We start from the raw sequence: 20,761 nt of genomic DNA, 5'->3' as shown, positions 1-20,761 counted from the left end.
AACTTAGTATGTCATTCATATTGATGTGTGTCTGGCCGTTTATCACTTGTTTATTCTCAGCAATAGCTTTCTGGATGTGATAGGTTTCCTGCTTTTTTATACAAGATTTGTTGTGCTTGTTTATATTAGACACAACACTGATATCACTAAACTACATTTAAAAACCTGTAGTTGGTAATAAAATTCGGGAGATGGTAACATCATCCAACACATAACAACACACCAAATGTTTATTTCCTAGTGTTGTAAAAACTAATATATGACACTAAACAGGCGAAGAACAGATGTGGCAATGAACCAAGAACACATGTAGACTAGCATCCACGAAAACTGTAGTTAGCAGTCCAAATTATCACTACACCACAGTGTCGGAACGGTTTATAACCTCGATAGAAAACGTCTTAAATGCAGACTACACAGTGTAAACAGAAGTATATGGATATCCATGTCACTGATGATGGCTTGCAAACGGTAAAGGAAAACTGTGTATGGCACAAAAATTGTTTCATTCAGTTGTGATTAGACGGTTCGGAAATAATAGTAACAAACATAGCGTAGTGTTGCACGGAACTGAGGACCACAGGAATAAAGTTTGAAGCTGGTATTGTTATGTACGGCACTAGCCAAGTCTGCAATTCTTGCAGCACTGCTGCTCTGATTCCAACTGGCCCTGAACATTTTAATCCGTTTAAAGACTCATTTACATCCCAACTTCCTCTGTGAGAATGGTGCTACCACTGGCGACGTGTTGAACACTGCGTTCGTCAGTCTCCTAAAGAGGTGGCCATGTCCTGGTTGAACTGGAAAATAGGTTTTTGTCAGCACACAGTAGAGTGGCTAGTGATAGACCGCTGATGCAATAATAAAAAGGCGAGGACGGAGATCGAGCTTCAGTAAAATCACACCGTCGGATATGCCTTTTCAGTACTCTGGAAAAAAAGCCAAGCGAAGGTTCTTTTGGTTGCACTTACTTATCCACAGAAAACTGAATGTACTAAATAATGTTCAAAATTATTTTTGGAGTTGAACCGAGATGGTCTTGGAGATCTGTCTAAGGTTAATTCCGAAGTTCTGTTCTCATAGCATAAGGAGATTGTCACCATGACCACAGGGGGAGGGAGCTTGGTGCACGTGAGAATGAAACAATACACTGTGGCAAGAGAAGGTGTGGATGGAGATTCCTGGCTCTATGCCAGATACATATTTACATACATATATATGTCTTCATCCGATCTCCCAACAGTTCAAGCGACAGTGCAACGTATACTGCCTCCAATAGACTGAGATCGTGTCATCTGGCTATGGGCTGAAACTGAGGTGTAGTAATACCTGTATACCTTATTACGCCCACGCTTATGGAAGGCATGGTCGCATAGACATTTCCAATGTCACTTCCAGGCAGATTAAAACTGTGTGCCGGACCGAGACTCGAACCCGGGACCTTTGCCTTTCGCGGGCAAGTGCTCTACCAACTGAGCGTGCTTGGGTAGCTCAGTTGGTAGAGCACTTGCCCGCGAAAGGCAAAGGTCCCGAGTTCGAGTCTCGGCCCGGCACACAGTTTTAATCTGCCAGGAAGTTTCATATCAGCGCACACTCCGCTGCAGAGTGAAAATATCATTCTATTTCCAATGTCGTCAACGTATGTGGTCAGAGAGGCCTTGTAATAATGTTTTCTGTGTTTCTAATAAGTCGTATTTTGAGAGTGGTTGGGGGTCACACATCCAGTTTGAAACAGCAATTCTGTATTCTACATAAATGTATTCTACAAGCCATCGTATTACGCATGGAAGTCGGCACCACATATCACTACTAGTTATTTGAAATAAAAGGTTGTATCTCATCCTAAATTGCTTGAGAAATATCCTTTTTTTAATTCTTGATTGTGCCTAGTTTCAGACGCCTGTGTCCATCTTCAAACCATCCGTATCGTGTGAAGAAGGCAGGCGACAGCACATATACAAAAACTGCCACGGCAGTCATGATCAAATAGGAACTATGGCCGGTGCGAGAGCAGGACAGACATTACAGTTCTCTAATGTCGACAGCTTCCTTCCAAAAGAAACATGCGAAACACTATCAGAATAGCCACAAAATAATGGAAGAAATCTGAAATAATATCGAATAGCGATATGTGACAGTCTTGTGACAATTTCACTGCTAAATTAGGAAATATGAGCTTAGCACCTCCGCTCCAAAACTATCCCTCTGGCCCGTCGTTTCAAAAACGTTAGTTTTCTCTACATCTAATACATTCTTCGGCTAATGGACTCCAAACATGAGTTACGTACTCGTCGTTTACTCGTTGTATTCACGTGACATCTTACATAAGTGTTATCTCGACAAATTAATGTATGATAAATTAGTGTGAAAACAACTGGACGTGGTTGGAGACATAGCTTAGGAAAAGGAGGCACACTTGCGAACGAGTGATAGCGTAATGAAATGGAACAGTAACACAAGTTGTAAAGTGTACAAATAAAGACGATGGCTTGTGAGATGAAAGAGCGACTCTTGATAAAAGTGGTCATGTGTTAACATTGGTTTGCTGTGTGTCGTAGGCGAAATAATTATAACTGAATCTGTAAGAGAGGGTGCAGTGATCGTGACGGCCAAGAAACATTCCCTAGACGTCTGAAACAGGAGAGATATATAATTTCACCCATTGCCATGTTGCACAGGCTTTATTGACAAAAAGTGTACATTTCCATTTATGAATGTCAACAATTCCAGTGGGTATACTGTTTTTCATTCTACCTCAGCTATGTGTAGATAATTTACCCTTGTTCTTGCAGAAAGACAGAATGTGATGTGGTCCGAGTTTGCAGAGAGCCACCATCAACAATCCAATTCGTCACGCACCACATTATTACGCAGTAGTGTATATACAGCAACGTGGCTGCGTGGTTCACCTGTCGCTTCTCGTTAGCAAATACGCTGCAGCACTGCGGCCGCGCCCTACAGATTGTTTTGTGAACTAACTGTGATTTGTTATCGCTCATATTCCCCATTAGTTTCCGCTGCTCGAATTATGCATCATGCAGAAGCGCCCCAGCGACATACTACATCACTTTGCTTGGCTGCTAATTGAAACCTCATTCTCCTGAGCCATACAAATGAAGCCTCATATAGGACCAGCAATACCATCACACATGGTACCAACGATACAGCTAACACGATGTATCGCAGCCAGGTTGCAATACTGTACTGGAATGGCGTCACCAATCACGAGTCAGTGAATGACAGGAAATGTCTGTTTGCTGAAGGGAAGGTTTCCGTGTGACGTCCGCAGAGCAAACTAAATATTAATGAACGGAAAAATGTACAGGATTTAGCTATAGCGCTACAAGACTTACACATGTAAATAATTGAAAAGTGGATTTACCATATTCTGGCATGAATAACTTGAAAATATCATTTGTTCTAATAACGTATTGGCTTTCACGCTTTCTATTTTCTTCTGTTAAAATTTCTGTGCTGTATACTTTATCATACAACGAAAACACTATTTAGTCAACAAAATCCTCTTTCAAACCGATATTAACCTGTGAGTTGACTGGAATTAATGATAGTTGAACTAGCGCAAATGTACCCAAATGACAGAGCCTATCAATGGGATAAAATAAACAGTAAAATGAGGAACTGTTAACGAAGACATTCATCTATACTTAAGAACATTTTAAACAAAATGTTAACTATTCAAAACGTATTTGAACAAAATGTTAATAATTTTTTGCCACTGAGAATTAAGGTTATTTTTGATAAATGTAGAAGATCATGTACTTCAGCTATGCACATTTATTAATGTACATCTCCTTGTATCTTTACTGGATAGTATGAGGCAATAGATTACCAGCTAGAATTATTCTGTACAAGCAACCACCTCCCTTTTCTTGAAACTACTTTCCCATCACCCATATTTCTGGTATGTATAACCATCTCATCCCTTTACTTCATTCAGTTTTCTCATTCCTAGGCAAATATCATAATACGATATTTCATCACATGCCAATTCTAAAATCAGTCACGGGTAAGAATAAATAAATAATTTTAGAACAGACAGTACGGAACAATGATTTTTTAAAAAATTATATCTGATGAGGACCCAGTAGCGTCGAGCATAGTTGAATATCACAGGCTTCTGCCTACTATGTGCTTTATCCTAGCTGCTCAATGTCTTGAACATTGCAGCATTACACAGTACAACAGTTATTTTGAACTTTTAAAAAATGGTTCAAATGGCTCTGAGCACTATGGGACCTAACTGCTGTGGTCATAAGTCTCCTAGAACTTAGAACTACTTAAACCTAACTAACCTAAGGACATCACACACATCCATGCCCGAGGCAGGATTCGAACCTGCGGCCGTAGCAGTCGCACGGTTCCGGACTGCGCGCCTAGAACCGCGAGACCACCGCGGCCGGCTTTGAACTTTTAAGAAATCGTTTTTGTTCAATTCTGATTCTTATTTCCTATCGTAAAGCACTTGAAAAATATTCATCTGCATATCCTTTAAGTAATGTTGGTGTGAGGCTACAACAGTTCTGGTTTTATTGCGTAATTTTATAATCATATTGAGAAAGGAATGTACGTGAGGATCGTCATCCACTTGTGTAATGATGGGCTACTTAGTAAATAGCAGGATTTCCATAGGCTAAGATATCGAGGCATATATAACTTGACTGAGCACACAATGAAATTTTGAAATGTCGCCTTATACGATCCTCTGCGTTCTTAGTTCAAGGATGTACACGTTAATGAAAGCTTAAACTGGAAACACCATATAGGGGACCTAATACATTCAGCTTCACTAATTTTTGTTATAAGACCAGTTGCAAACTTTGTGGAATAGAAGTAAACTAACATATTTTGTATATTTTCATTCACTGATGTCCTATGGGATAATGTTCCTGTGTAATTCCTCACTTGCGGGGAAAGTATTCATCACACACAAAATGTAATAATAATTACTTGTGGAAGCGCACTACGAGCTCGTCTTGCAGAAACCTGTTTACGGAGCTGACAATATGAACAATAACCTCATAGAATTTATTTAAGGTATTTCGCATATAAACCGCAGCCCGACTGTAGATTTATTGTGATCGAAACTTGTTGTCAACAGTCGGTTGCAAAGTGAGAGTGATTCAGGTATTCACAAATGCAGTATTAGAAGTTAAATTTACGAAAAATTCCCAAGGTTCGCAAAGTTTTACAGAAGTTCGAAATATGGCGCGTACTTCAATGCGAGATGCTTTTAATAATTTCCATAACGAAATTCTGTCTCGACATCTGGCAGAAAACCCAAAGAGATTCTGCTCATACATAAAGCATACCAGTGGCAATGCGCAATCAATACCTTCACTGCGCGATAACAACGGTGAAGTCACTAATGACAGTGCCACTAGGGCAGAGTCTTTAAGCACGGTTTTCCGAAACTGGTTCACCAAAGAAGGCGAAGTAAATATTTCTGAATTCCAATCAAGAACAACTGCCAAGATGAGAAACATAGAAGTAGATATCGCTAGTGTAACGAAGTAACGTAAATCACTTACTAAAGGCAAGGCCTCCGGTCCAGATTGTATTCCAGTCAGGTTCGTCTCAAAGTATGCTGATAAAATAGCGGTCCAGATTGTATTCCAGTCAGGTTCGTCTCAGAGTATGCTGATTAAATAGCTCCATATTTAGCAATTATATACAAAAACTCGCTCCCAGAAAGATCCGTACCTAAAGTCTGGAATATTGCTCAAGTCACACCAATACCCAAAAAGGGAAGTACGAGTAATCCGCTGAATTACAGGCCAATATCACTAACGTTGATTTGCGGTAGGGTTTTGGAACATATACTGTATTCGAACATTATGAAGTACCTCGAAGAAAACGATTTATTGACACATAGTCAGCACGGTTTCAGAAAATATCGTTCTTGTGAAACACAACTAGCTCTTTATATTCATGAGGTAATAAGTGCTATCACAAGATGACGTCACATTGATTCCATATTTTTAGATTTACAGAAGGTTTTCGACACCGTTCCTCCTAAGCGTCTTCTAACCCAACTGCGTGCCTACGAAGTATCGCCTCAGTTGTGCGACTGGATTCGTGATTTTCTGTCAGAACGGTCACAGTTCGTAGTAATAGACGGAAAGTCATCGAGTAAAACAGAATTAATATCCGGCGTTCCCCAAGGAAGTGTAATAGGCCCTCTATTGTTCCTGATCTATATTAACGACATAGGAGACAATCTGAGTAGCCGTCTTAGATTGTTTGCAGATGATGCCGTTATTTACCGTCTTGTAAAGTCAGCAGATGATCAAAACGATTTGCAAAATGATTTAGATAAGATATCTGTGTGGTGCGATAAGTGACAATTGACCCTGAATGAAAAAAAGTGTGAAGTTATTCACATGACTACTAAAAGAAATCAGCTAAATTTCGATTACGCGATAAGTCACACAAATCTGAAAGCTGCAAATTCAACTAAATACTTAGGGATTACAATTACAAATAACCTAAATTGGAACGATCGCATGGATAATATTGTGGGTAGAGCAAACCAAAGAGTATGATTCAATGGCAGAACACTTAGAAGGTCTACTAAAGAGACTGCTTACACCACGCTTGTCTGCCCTATTCTGGAGTATTGCTGTGCGGTGTGGGATCCGCATCAGGTGGGACTGACGGATGACATAGAAAAAGTACAAAGAAGGGCAGCTCGTTTTGTATTATCGCGAAGTAGGGGAGATAGTGCCACGCCACAGACATCAATCGTGAATTGGGGTGGCAATCATTATAACAAAGGCGTTTTTCGTCCCGACGGGACTTTCTCATGAAATTTCAATCACCAGTTTTCTCCTCCGATTGCGAAAACTTTCTGTTGGCACCCACCTACATAGGGAGAAATGATCACCACGATAAAATAAGAGAAATCAGGCCTCGCACAGAAAAATTTAAGTGCTCGTTTTTCCGCGTGCCGTTCGAGAGTGGAACGGTAGTGAGACAGCTTGAATCTGGTTCATTGAATCCTCTGCCAGGCACTTTATTGTGAATAGCAGATTAATCACGTAGACAGATACCTGCACTGTACTTTTAATGTATCTAATTTTGGTACACAAAGGAAAAAATATGCAGCTGTAAAATTCTCTGACTGTTGAACTAAAATGTCTGGCATACAGCATAGGTGTTACCTGGCAGAAAATTGTCCAGTACGCGTAGCTCATCAGACATCATGCTAATACATTATTACTCAGCTGCTACTTCAAGCCTTGAATATACCTTCAATTTGGCGAGGAAGTGAGTCCACAAGTTCCTCCAAATATGTAATATCGAGCAAATGCCTCTCGTTCTTGATCAGCAACAAAATTGCAAGGATGTTACCTGCTACATGTCAACGGCTGTTCTACGTGGTTCAAGTCCCTTGATTTAGCAGATCAGTTGAGGTGCAAAAGAGCACCTTAGTGCTTCTTCTAACGAATAAAGAGTGGATAGAGCCCCGCGAACACCGGTGTTATCTTAGAAGACTGGTGTAGCATATTCATCATGATGATGTAGAACAAAGGGAAACACGTTCTCGTCGATAATGTGTAAATAATTTCCACCATTTCATGAAACAGTGGGCCCATGAGTTGATAAGAGAATGTGTCTTAGAACCATCCTAGACCTGAGCGAAGTCCTCCACATAGTACGCCGTAATATCTCATTGCGCCTTCGATGTATCCGACACCTTACATCATTTGAAATGGGGGAAAGTAGTTACCTGTTGGATCAAACTAGTCATCGGATGACGCTACATGCCTCCAATCAACAACCGTCCAGTTTCTCTGTTCTTCGACCCACTGTGCACGTCCAAATTTTCATGCCACTATGGGCAACGGCTTTTTCCGAAGTACCCGAATAAAATTCTCCGCGGTAATTAGTTCCCTTCTCAGTATTATGTCGGGAAGTGGTTGAATTTGATCTGCATTCACTGACAATGGAAGCTTCTGTCAGTGACAAGATGTGACGATCACGTCCATTCCCCGGAAACTAGGCTCGTTTGACGACGGCTGTCCCTTCGCCTAGTAAATGGCTGCGAATATTAGGCCATTCCTTGTAGACATATTGGAAAGTCCACGTCGATACGCCCAGGAACGTGGCAGTTTCATTCAGGAAATAGTCATGGGCACGTGGAAATACGACAGTTGCTTTCAGCCGTTGTGTCACGTGCCCACGTCTACCCACCTGATTCCATAGAACGAACTCCCAATGACTTATGCAAGATCACACGACCGCCTGGTAACAGTGATACAACGTCTTCACTGCTTGATTGCGACCAGTACGCTCTTGTATGTCCGGTGAACACACACCCTGTCACACAGATCTTGTCCACCATAAATAATTTTTTGCCCAGATGCAGAACAAAACATTTATGAACAAAACGTTTACGTAGCAAGGGCATACTTACCAGAGTGGCTTCCTTTCTTGTAACTTTACATGGCAACATCAGTACGTCTTCCGTACATCTTCGGTCCGACTCTTCTGTGAATACAACGTATACCAACGAATAGGAGGGAATTCTTCGTGTATGACTATTGAACGATTGACCGGTGTGCATTTTCCTTGTGCGTCCATTTGATCACTCTCAACTCCAACAAGTGAACGTATTACGTTAACCTTGTTGCATGTAATTTGTACCGGTGCACAGGACACTGAGCCACTTTTATGTTACTGTTTTTAATAACATCATGTGTAATTGAGTGGTGCACTGTAATACACTTTTAAACAGGTCAGGAGGATAGGCAGTGGCTAACCTAACAATAGGGTTATGTTTAAAAAATATTTACTGCTGCACATAAAAACTTCGTAATGGACGATCTTACAAGAAAGGGAGTCATGCTAGTTTATGCCCTGATAGTAGCTATAGGTCATGTCTCTCACGTATTTTTTATTTTACTTTCGAACAAAAATGTTATTCATCGTATGCAAGATAAATGGTACATCCTGTATACATATTTTGTGCTAGCTATATTTTGTTCAACCGATACTTTTCAGATCATAATGTTTGTTGTGAACGGGACCTACGTAACACGGAAATAACTACCTATGTGGGTAATACTGTCAGAACCTAGGGGAAGATATAAGTAATGCTCTCACCAATTGATGTAAACAATTTATTTAGAAATACTTATTGTCGTTAAAGAATCCCAAAATAAGTATGCAAATGTAGCCTGTTGAAAACTGGTTTTGAACCCTGAACTCACAAGGTGACTTTTCCGCAACGTATACTACCTCTACGTTTAAGCCGAAAAATGGTTCAAATGGCTCTGAACACTATGCTACTTAACTTCTGAGATCATCAGTCTCCTTGAACGTAGAACTACTTAAACCTAACTAATCTAAGGATATCACACACATCCATGCCCGAGGCAGGATTCTAACCTGCGACCGTAGCGATCGCACGGTTCCAGACTGTAGAGCCTAGAACCGCTCGGCCACTCCTGCCGTTGTTTAAGCCGAGATTCACTCGTAAATCATTTGAAAACTTATAATTTAAATTATATTAGTCATACACTTACAAATACTTACATATTTTTAAACATCCATTGTTGACCGTATTGCACAAAATAATAATTGCAGTATTTTGCTTTTGTCGTCGTCTTTTTAATAACACAAAAAACGAACTGCTAGAGAACTGAATTTCACATTGTGTAAACTGTAATATTGCTGTAGCAAGTACATTTTTACATGATACTAACGTCCATGGATTAGACTTGGCAGTGGTTAGACACTGGGCTCGCATTCGGGAGGACGACGGTTCAATCCCGCGTCCGGCCATCCTGATTTAGGTTTTCCGTGATTTCCCTAAATCACTCCAGGCAAATGCCGGGATGGTTCCTCTGAAAGGGCACGGCCGACTTCCTTCCCCATCCTTCCCTAATCCGATGAGACCAATGACCACGCTGTCTGGTCTCCTTCCCCAAAACCAACCAACTTAGACTTGCACACAAAATTTCATTCGATATACACAAAAAAAGTCTGCATAATTGACATTTCGTGCTGGGTTCTATATTTTTCTTTACATTTACTAATAACACGTTTGATATTAACTAACACTTTAAGTATTTCATTGGAGCAACAGGAAAGTCCCTATCGCCACTGTCTTGGAATTTTTCCTCCGAATGATCCTCTCCGTCGCTAACAGAATAATGGTAACTGAACATTGCAAAATCCTCATATTTCATGTTTATTTCCTGATGCAGGTCACTGGCATCTTCTTCCATCCACCGACTAACAGCTTCATCATACTTGTATCGTTACGACTGACACATCCTGCGAACGCATTTTGTACTGTTTTTAAGAAAGCGTGAACGTAGTTTGCGAGGTGCTATCTAGTGTACCCCAACACGTATCAACAACAAAGAATTAGGGTGGTAATACAACCGACAGTTGGGCGATTTTCGGAGGTAGAAGCGATATAGAAGCATTCTGCCGAATGGAGAGCGATTTCTATAATTGTCCCCCTGTCTAACAGACCACACCTCGTGAGGTAAGGGTTAAAATCAAATCGTTCAAATGGCTATGAGCACTGTGGGACTTAACATCTGAGGTCATCAGTCCCCTAGAACTTAGCACGACTTAAACCTAACTTACCTAAAGACATCACACATATCCATACCCGAGGCAGGATTCGAACCTGCGACCGTAGCGGACGCGCGGTTCCAGACTGAAGCACCTAGAACCGCTCGGCCACAACGGCCGGCGGTTAAAATAAAAAAATATCGATTACAGATAAAAAAATTTGGTAATTTAATAAATACGTTGTTCACAACCTCATTTTCGCTGTGTCCTGAATTAACGTGTTTTGTGTTTGATTTCTGTCGAGCCGGTAGTGAACAAGGTTCTGAGATCGCTGCACGGGACACGGGCCGCAGAACAACACACAGCAGTGCCTGCTGCCGGCTGGTCCGGGGGGAGCGGAATTCATCTGGCGCGCCCGTCCTAAGCTTATTGGCTATCGCCGAGCCAGGCCGGGCACTCGCTATTCTTGCCCACCCGCAGTCGGGTTAGTCCCGTCAGACCCAGGGACTCCCCGCCAGGGACTTTTCTCTATTCCCTAACATGAAGAAACGCCTTCGTGGGAGAAATTATCAGTCATCAGAAGCAGCGGTGGAGGCTGCGAGGGCCTCTCAAAAAATAGTTTCCAGCATGTGTTTGAAGACTGGCACAAAAGCTAGGACAAGTGCATCGCATTCATGGGAGACTACTCTGAGAAGGACATCAAAATTATGAGGATGAGTAAAGGTATCCTGTCAAAAAATATTATTATCCTTCTTTACTGAACAGCCCTCGTATTATTTTCAAAATATATGACTTTCTTCCTCTACATGCAATGACATTCCGTTTAGCTTTATGCTTATAACACATTAAAATTCATCCACTAGTTTCTGCACTGAGTGCCACTCGGTTCAGTATGACCCAACCTAAATTTAGTTTTGGTTCTCTAATACAATATTTATGGAAGTAGGATGCTGACTGTTAAGTTGAACAGTTATAATGTATGTTTTATGTTAGGTCACTAAAATACTGCCAGTATAGCCTGTGTAAATTATTTCAGGCCCCTATGAATCTAGAAGTACTCAGTGATACAAAAAAAATCCCAATAGCAGGAGGGTTAACCTGCGATCTGCCATGCATGTTCAACGGGCTATAAATTCTTAGCACAGCTGACAAGATTCCACGAACACTTAACTAGCGACAGTTAAAGTACTGTAAGACTCACGAACTGAACATTGTGTCTAAGAAATATAGATATACATGAGGGAGGCAAGGCATCCAGACTTTATTTCTTCAAAAACACAGCAAGGGAACGTGATCGTAAACAAGAAAATGAAGGAGTACTATGGTTTTAAATTTTACATCTGCATTTCTCAAAGTTTCTTTACTATGAGTTAAAGATGGAGTGGATTTGCGTCGCTGCCACCCATTTGAGGTCCTCGGATGAATACGGACATCTAAGCATATACCTTCACTATGGCCTTCAGAGTTATCCATATGCAGTATTTCAGCGTGCTCTTAATTTTTTTAAGATCTTCTGTTACGTCACGTCGGTATTTTCTAGTTTACTCGAATCCACCAATTAACTTTGTTTGTTCATTGTTACATACCCTGCCGATTTCCATTTGATTTTGATTACAGTCATAATTACGTCTTCTGCTCCTCTCTGTTCTCTGCTTCATATCTTCATTTTCATGCTGCTTAGCAAATCCTCTATTACTCAATGGTTTATCCATTAAAATGTGATATTTCACGCCCGGTAGTAACAGGCATTAATTGCAAAATTTCCCTTTCAGATGTTTTGGAAATTATCTATAATAACATTTTTACTATATCAAACACACACATAGCCTTACATAGGAGAGCTTGGGCCTACAGCTTAACTACCAAACCTGGCCCCATCCCTCCAACCCGAAGACGGCCAGAGTGGCCGTGCGGTTCTAGGCGCTACAGTCTGGAACCGAGCGACCGCTACGGTCGCAGGTTCGAATCCTGCCTGGGCATGGATGTGTGTGATGTCCTTAGGTTAGTTAGGTTTAATTAGTTCTAAGTTCTAGGCGACCTCAGAAGTTAAGTCGCATAGTGCTCAGAGCCATTTCAACCATTTTTGAACCTCCAACCCGAAAAACCGTCATTGTGCAGTTTTTTCTACGCATACTTAATAGCGTTTAATATTTAAGTAGGTATAAAAAAGGAGGCAAAGTGATTCCGATTGTGAAGTGTAATTTGATACAAGAATTACATGGATTAAACGTCTAGAAAACTGATCAGCAAAAAACACTAAGACTTCCGATGCTTTATGGTGTGACGGGATTTTATTCACATGAGAATATCAACAAAATACGTAAGTAAGATCTACGTTTTATAGCCCTACGGGACAGGATTCTTGAGCGATGCAGCCGATGACCAGTGGTAGTTTTACATATTCAACGTGGATGAAGAGAGTATAGCTGTCTATAAGAACAAAGACTAACAGCACTTGTCTTACGAAACTAACGCACAAGACTTATTCATAAATTCTTATTTATCTACTCAGCAGGTCGTACCAACCGAAAATACGAATAGAAAACGTACTGGCAGCAGGAGCACGTAAAGTACTGTTCGCCTCCACGTTTTTTGCTTGCTTCCTCCACCGTAGCGACTCGTTCCAGCTCTCAGTTGGCACAAATCACCTACAATCGGAGACCTTCTGTTAAGTAACACTTTTGCTTTAGCCCCCCTTTCGTCGACATTTGAGTCCTACAGCTCCATTGTTGAACACCAGCGAACTGTGTTATCCATGAACACTGCTGCCACATGAACTATATTAGCGATGTGTGGCTGTTCAGTAACAACAGATTTTTTAGTTTTTAGGAGGAAATGACGCTGTGAAATACGAAATAGCATTCCCTGCATAAGTAAGAAGTACAATGTAACGTTCCTTCGGACATGAATGCATGTCCGAGACGGCCACTACAACCAGCTGTCGTGAAATACAGAAAATGTTTTCGCATTTGCAAATAAGAACCGCCATCTGCTGTATGGTGAGAATGAAAATTTGTGTTGGACCAGGACTTGAACCTAATTCGCGCTTTACGCGAGCGGTCGCTTTAACCGCTTTGGATATGCGTGCTCGCAGCACGGCCAGACCTAAAATTCCGCATGTCGCCGTCCATGTGTCACAACCTGCACTCATTGGTTACGTATCTCCCTGTCCAGAAAGGACACATTTACTGAGAGCCAATTGCCTAGTATTGGCGAATAAATAAAATACATGCAAACATGAAGGACCATTGCATCGTACTTCTTAATAACACAGGCACGGCTATTTCGCATTTATTCACCAATACCAGAACCTTAACTTTCAATAACTGTGTCCCTCCTGGACGGGAATATACATAACGTAAATGTATACATAACGTAAATGTGCAAGTTGTGGCACATGGACGACGACATATGGAAATTTTGGTGTGGCCGTGATTCGTGCACGGATAGCCGAAGCAGCTAAGGCGACCGTTCGCGTAAAGCGGGAATCCGGGTTCGAATCTCGGCGCGGCAAATATTTTCATTGTCCTACTTTCACTATACAGCCGATGTTGGGTCATATTCGCAATTGTGAATACATTTTCTGTAAGCTCAGTAAAACGGTTGAGTGACAACATCTCGCGTTTACAGTCTAGAGGGTTGAGGAAAGGCTTCTTCTCATAGACACAAGAACACGGGGGGTTGGAGAACTCACGTGCCTCTGTCGGTTAATTCTTAAATCATCTTCATTCTTGTTTCTTTACTGTCAGTTTTTATACCCATCCCCAACCACCGGCTCCTGTGCCCTTGCCGGAAGGGCTATATCACCACACATTCGGTATGGCCCTAAACACAAACAATGTCTCACTGCCTCTATCCGTCTAGTGGTCTTCAAGTGAGGTGAATTCAAAGCAGTGCGATCGATACAGAGACTCCATAATCAATTCCAGAATGAGATTTCCACTCTGCAGCGGAGTGTGCGCTGATATGAAACTTCCTGGCAGATTAAAACTGTGTGCCGGACCGAGACTCAAATTCGGGACCTTTGCCTTGCGCGGGCAAGTGCTCTACAATCTGAGCTACCCAAGCACGACTCACGCCCCGGCCTAACAGCTTTACTTCTGCCAGTAAAACAGTGTGCCGCGAAAGGCAAAGGTCCCGAGTTCGAGTCTCGGTCCGGCACATAGTTTTAATCTGCCATGAAGTTTCATATCAGGGCACACTCCGCTGTAGAGTGAAAATCTCATTCTGGAAACATCCCCCAGGCTGTGGCTAAGCCATGTCTCCGCAATATTCTTTCTTTCAGGAGTGCTAGTTCTGCAAGGTTCGCAGGAGAGCTTCTGTAAAGTTTGGAAGGCAGAAAACGAGATACTGGCGGAAGTAAAGCTGTGAGGACGGGGCGTGAGTCGTGCTTGGGTAGCTCAGTTGGTAGAGCACTTGCCCGCGAAAGGCAAAGGTCCCGAGTTCGAGCCTCGGTCCGGCACACAGTTTTAATCTGCCAGGAAGTTCCATAATCAATTTCTGGAAGTTTTGTAGTAGTAATTGGATCTGCACTGAATCACGAAAGAAGCCGGTGTAGGCATGCATATGCAGATAAAGAGTTACGTAAACAGGCAGAATACGGCAATGCGATCGGCAACGCCTGTATAAGGCAACAAGTGTATGGCGCAGTTCTTAGATGATACCGCTGCTACAATGTAAGGTTCTCAAGATTTATGTGAGTTTGAACGTAGCGAGGTAGCGATGAAGTGAGGATTTTCCCGTGCGACCATTTCACGAGTGTGCCATGAATATCAGGAATTCGGTAAAACATCAAATCTCCGAGATCGCAGCGGCCGGAAAAAGATCCTGTAAGAACAGGACCAAGGACGACTGAAGAGAATCATTCATTGTGGCAGAAGTGCAACCCTTCCGCAAATTGCTGCAGATTTCACTGCTGGGCCATCAACAAATGTCAGAGTGCGAACCGTTCAACGGAGCATCATCGCTATGGACTACAGGAGCCGAAGGCCCACTCGTGTACCCTTGATGACTTCACAACACAAAGCTTTACGCCTCGCCTGGACCCTTCAACACCGACAGTGGCCTGTTGATGACTGGATACATGTTGACGGGTAAGGCGAATGTCGTTTCAAATTGTACCGAGCAGATGGACGTGTACTGGTACGTAGACAACCTCATGAATCTGCGGACCCTGCATGTCAGCAGGGGACTGTTCAAGATGATAGAGGCTCTTTAATGGTGAGGAGCGTGTGCAGTTGGAGTGATATGGGACCCCTGAGACGTCTATATACGACTCTGACGTAAGCATCCTGTCTGATTACCTGCATCCATTCATGTCCTTGTGCATTCCGACAGACTTGGGCAATTCCAGCTGGACATTGCGACACCCCACACCTCAAGAATTGCTACAGTGGCTTCAGGAACACTCTTCCAAGTTTAAACACTTCCTCTGGCCATCAAACCCCCGAGACATGAACATTATTGAGCATATCTAGGATACCTTGCAACGTGCTGTTCAGAGGAGATGTCTATCACCTCGCACTGTTACTGATTTATGCCCTGCAGGATTCATGGTGTCAATTCCCTCTTGAACTACTTCGGACATTAGTCGAGTCCATGCCAAGCGTGTTGCGGTCCTTTTGCGTGCTCCCGGGGGTCGTGGCAGATGTACCAGTTTCTTTGGCTCTGCAATGTAGATTGCCAGAGCGTTAGAGGGCATAGTATTACTTTAGTGTTGCGCTCGCATAGCGTGCACGTAACTCATCTCGCCACACGAATACGCCGGCCGATAGTATTCTTCGCAGCCGGTATAAATACTGCCGCCCAGCAGACGATCAGTCAGTTTTGTATTCACGTCTGATATCGGTCACTATAATCACTGTATTACGGACTATGCGATAATAACCTCACTTGGGACATGGTTCTTCTTTCTGCGTGCGATTCGGATTATCTCTCCCTTTGCTCTTGGCCTGTTGACATCGTTGTGGCGAAGTTTTCGCTTTGCACGTCATTGTTACTTGCTTTAGGGTTGTCCAAATCTGTGTTTCGTCCACCGTCAGTCGTGTTTTACTCGGTTACCGCTTGGTACCGTCTTCTCCGTCACAGGCAGCCGTTCCGACTTCGGGGTTCACCATTTCTCTCCTGAGTGCTGACCGTGCGCTGATGTCCGGCTACTTGCAGATATAGCTATTTTCTTTTTGGTGCATATATTATACATGACTATAGCCTCATTACAGCTGATTTTTAAGTCATTCGATCAGACTTTTTCAATAACGTGCTTCTTTTCGTTGTAAAATTTTATGTGTATTAAAGACAAGCGGTTCAACTTGCATCACAAGAGCTATACTATTGCAGATGTATAACATTACAAAGTTTCCACAGTTAATGGGATGGAAGAGTTTCCTTGTAACTGCTGAGAATATATTTTGAATTCTCACCATCCGTATGAGATCTACTGGAAGTTGTAGCATTACGTTTATATTATTTAGTACCATAACGAAGACTGATTCAGTATCTTTTTTCTCAAGGTGATAGTGTAGTGGTTGTTAAAACTAAGCCAAAACCTTTCCTGCGACTCTCAGTTCTATTGTTTCTTTTACAAATTTTAAATAATCCATTTCGCCATATCCACTTGTGTACCCATATTTCTCGTCTGACTGGTTAAAACTCATGTTTCTGTATGTGGTTGGCTGTAGTTCTAGTGAATATCTTATCTCTATGTAGAGGAGAATGCTGGCTGCGTAGTAGCTTTATCTGTCTCCGTTTTCATGAAGTAGCTTTACATCACTATTCTAGGTCTGGGGAAACGTCTTCCAACATTTTCATTCCGTAAACAATTTTTCAAGTTCCATTGGAGTTACTTCGCCTACAGCTGTAACAGTTTCAGCTGAACAGCATAATCTCTAGGCATCATTCATTCATGCACAAGTCTAGTAATTCTGCAAATATCATTTCTGCCAAATTATTCAATTACCTGCAAAAGAAAACCGTCGAAGCTGCAATATTAATTTTGTTTGTTGATGACTATAATCCGTTCATCATAAGAATAAACCTGATGTAAACATTGCACTATCTACTCTTCCCCGGTTGCTGGAGCCTCATTGGATTTCCGTTTCACGTGGGACTGCAGCCAAGCTGTGTCGAGTACTGTCAATTACAATAATAAGGGTCGTTTTGTGCTGTACGTTAGGCTCACATCGACTTTGCGATAATACGGGACAAGAGCTTTACCGACGCATTTAACTTGGACAGCACTGTCCTGTCAGCTGTTACAGCTAGCCTACAGTGACGTGGCCAGCTGCAGTTCACACGTAAAAAGAGTCGAGGAGAGGAGCAATACAGCTTCGAACGTAAAAAGAGACGAGCAGAGAAGCAATACAGCTTCGAATGTCATTTAGTTTTTAAGCGGAATGAAATAATACGCTGAAAATCTCCAACAATACGGTCCTTAGACGACTAGACTAAAACCGCAACACGTTATCGTTTTTAGCTAACGTACTATTGGAATTAAAAGCAAGAATGATGAGAATTCATGACCTAACCACAGGGTAATTTTTCTGCATAATCTGTGTGTAACGTAAGAGAGTACTGAAGTATTTCGCCGTATAGTTAAATATTGAGGGCATTGAAGGTATTACTTACAGTCAGTCGTCCGAAAATCTCTTAGGTCCTTCCTTATCCGAGAAATATATTTCAGTTCTGGAAGTGTCACCTGCTACGCTGATAACGAGCCTATCAACAGCACAATCCACGAAGCCAACCAGGCGCAACATTTTCTCTTCTTCTTTTATGACGAGCCGTTACATATCCCACCAGCGTTCGACTGTGACGTGTGAAAAAGCTGCGTGCGGTAGTTCCAGTACGTCTGGCAGCTTAACAGTCTTGATACTTCGTGGCCTAAATCCTGCAGCTTGGCTCCAGATCAGTTCTGTTGGGTTCATATTGTAATGGTACAGCAGCAAATGTAAAAATGCAGCATTTGTATGATGTGCTCGATACTGTGAAAGTGAATGTTTTTCATGTTTCTACGATACTCATCCACCTCTGTGGTATAAAACGATGGACATATAAATAAAGGGGATTTTGTTTTTCATTTTTGCCTTAAAAATTAAATTGTTATGTTTTCTTAATTTAAACAACTTTTATGAAGTCTTTCATGAAACATCGATGCTTATGAATTTATATTTGAAGTGGAAACAGGAATTTCGCGACAAATATGTAATTAGACACAAGAAGAAGTTCATTATTAATTAAGAATGATGATGAGTTTTGTAATTGCGAGATGTAGGTGTTTCAAATTGAACGAGAAGAAAAAGGGGAGATTTGCACCAACGCACGAATAATTGCAATTGGTTGACAATCCATCACTCTACTAACTGCACAATACGTTCAATGTGAGTTAACGTCTTAACTGCATTGTATACAACGCTGGGAAAAATTCAAAGCCGATTATCTCCAGAAATTTATGAAAAACTTCTCGGCACTTATTAACCGTGTTCCACGCCAGTGTTTCTCTACGGAACAGACAGCAGCCTCAGCCATTTTTATACTACGCATTAACAGCGCGACAATCACAGCACAACGCTGCAGAGGCTGTGACTGTACACGATTTTTGAAATAAAAACTACGTAACTAAAGTGTGATTAAGAAAAACGTTGATGGCTGTTGATACATTTCAATATCTTAAAGTTTCATTTAACGTAACTTACTAATAAGATATCTAATACATAAGTGGGACCTACTTCCAAGAGCGTAACAACACCAGTGTACGTGTGCTACGGCTTCTGACCAATCATTGCGTTTGAGTTTGTGTACATCAGGTTTCAAAATGGTTCTGGGCACTATGGGACTTAACTTCTGAGGTCACCAGTCCCCTAGAACTTAGAACTACTTAAACCTAACTAACCTAAGGACATCACACAGATCCATGCCCGAGGCAGGATTCGAACCTGCGACCGTAGCAGTCGCGCGGTTCCGGACTGCGCGCCTAGAACCGCTAGACCACAGCGGCCGGCTTACATCAGGTTTATTATTATGATGAACGGATTATAGTTTAGTCCTAAGCTCATTATCGAATCATCCACTAAGTTTAGGGCTCGAAACTAGTCATAAATAAAGAAAATTAATATTTCCACTACATGTTTTTTTCAGTTTATTACATAATTTGATGAAGCACACAGTTGCCGACTTCATGCGTTCATAATCCTGCAAATTATTAAATGTTATTTAATCACTCGCTATCTGTATTGGTATTTCATGTGTTGGACTAGATAACCATTGCAATAATCTTGGGGACTGATGACCATAGATGTTAAGTCCCATAGTGCTCAGAGGCATTTGCAATAATCTTGGAATGCATCTGCAGTGTTTGCCCTGTTGTTTATGTATCATCTGACAGTTAACTGTTGAAATGAGATTCCTTCCCACATAAAAAATACTTCGAACATAAACGTTTGTATTCGTAATTAAATTAACGTGTGTGATGCATTAACAGAAACCTGAAAATATTTACGGATCGATCATAAGAGTTTAACTTTGTTTAAAAAATTAAAATAACTAAATTCATGCTCCTCGATCATTATGTTAAACTAAAAATTGCATGACATTAAGACACCTTAATATCTTTAAAGTATGTCTTCAAAGTATACAATACCTTTACACGGGCAAAGCATTGTGATTTTTTAATGTGTACTAACAAAGACGTGTGGTGCAGTAGGAAGACATGCAGCAAGTGTATTTATTAAGTTATGCGCTAAGTGAAATTTCTGATTACGTGTATAAATATGCAGCGATTAGGCGTAGGTTTCGTTATTGGTATAAGCCAGCATATAACGTTCGTATCACATTGTGGTCCGCCATATAGAACACGCCTGTGTCTTACCACAACTAAATTCTATAACATAAGAACTTATAAATATCCCCTGTGATCAAACAGTGTCCACTGAAAATTGTAGTGGACTTTAAACTAAATTAGTAGCGGTATACCAGTGTTTTATTTATTGTACATAACCCGTATAAGTTTCTGTTTAATTTATCTTCGTACACACATTCTTTTCATCTGTTAGTTTACCAAAATGTTATTCTATCTTCCTACATTTCCTGGACTATATCAAAGAACTTTTTATCATTTTTAGCCGCTTAGCTGTATTATGATCGACGCTTATCACCAGAGTATCCAGTTTACAAACTATTTTCGGACTCAAGTGATCTTCATCGTGCCTTTAATTTC

General features: G+C 41.4%; 1 non-coding gene across 1 annotated transcript; it reads left to right on the top strand.

The window, feature by feature from the left end:
* Positions 1-1,479: 1,479 nt before the first annotated feature.
* Trnas-cga (transfer RNA serine (anticodon CGA)) lies at positions 1,480-1,554 on the top strand. Its single transcript has one exon. It is a non-coding gene; the product is annotated as a tRNA-Ser (tRNA).
* The last annotated feature ends 19,207 nt before the right edge of the window (positions 1,555-20,761 follow it).

Source organism: Schistocerca nitens, chromosome 2 (assembly GCF_023898315.1).
Source record: "Schistocerca nitens isolate TAMUIC-IGC-003100 chromosome 2, iqSchNite1.1, whole genome shotgun sequence".
Classification (NCBI taxonomy): Eukaryota; Metazoa; Arthropoda; class Insecta; order Orthoptera; family Acrididae; genus Schistocerca; species Schistocerca nitens.
Note: the sequence above shows the minus strand (reverse complement) of the source record. Positions and strands in the feature narration are given on the sequence as shown.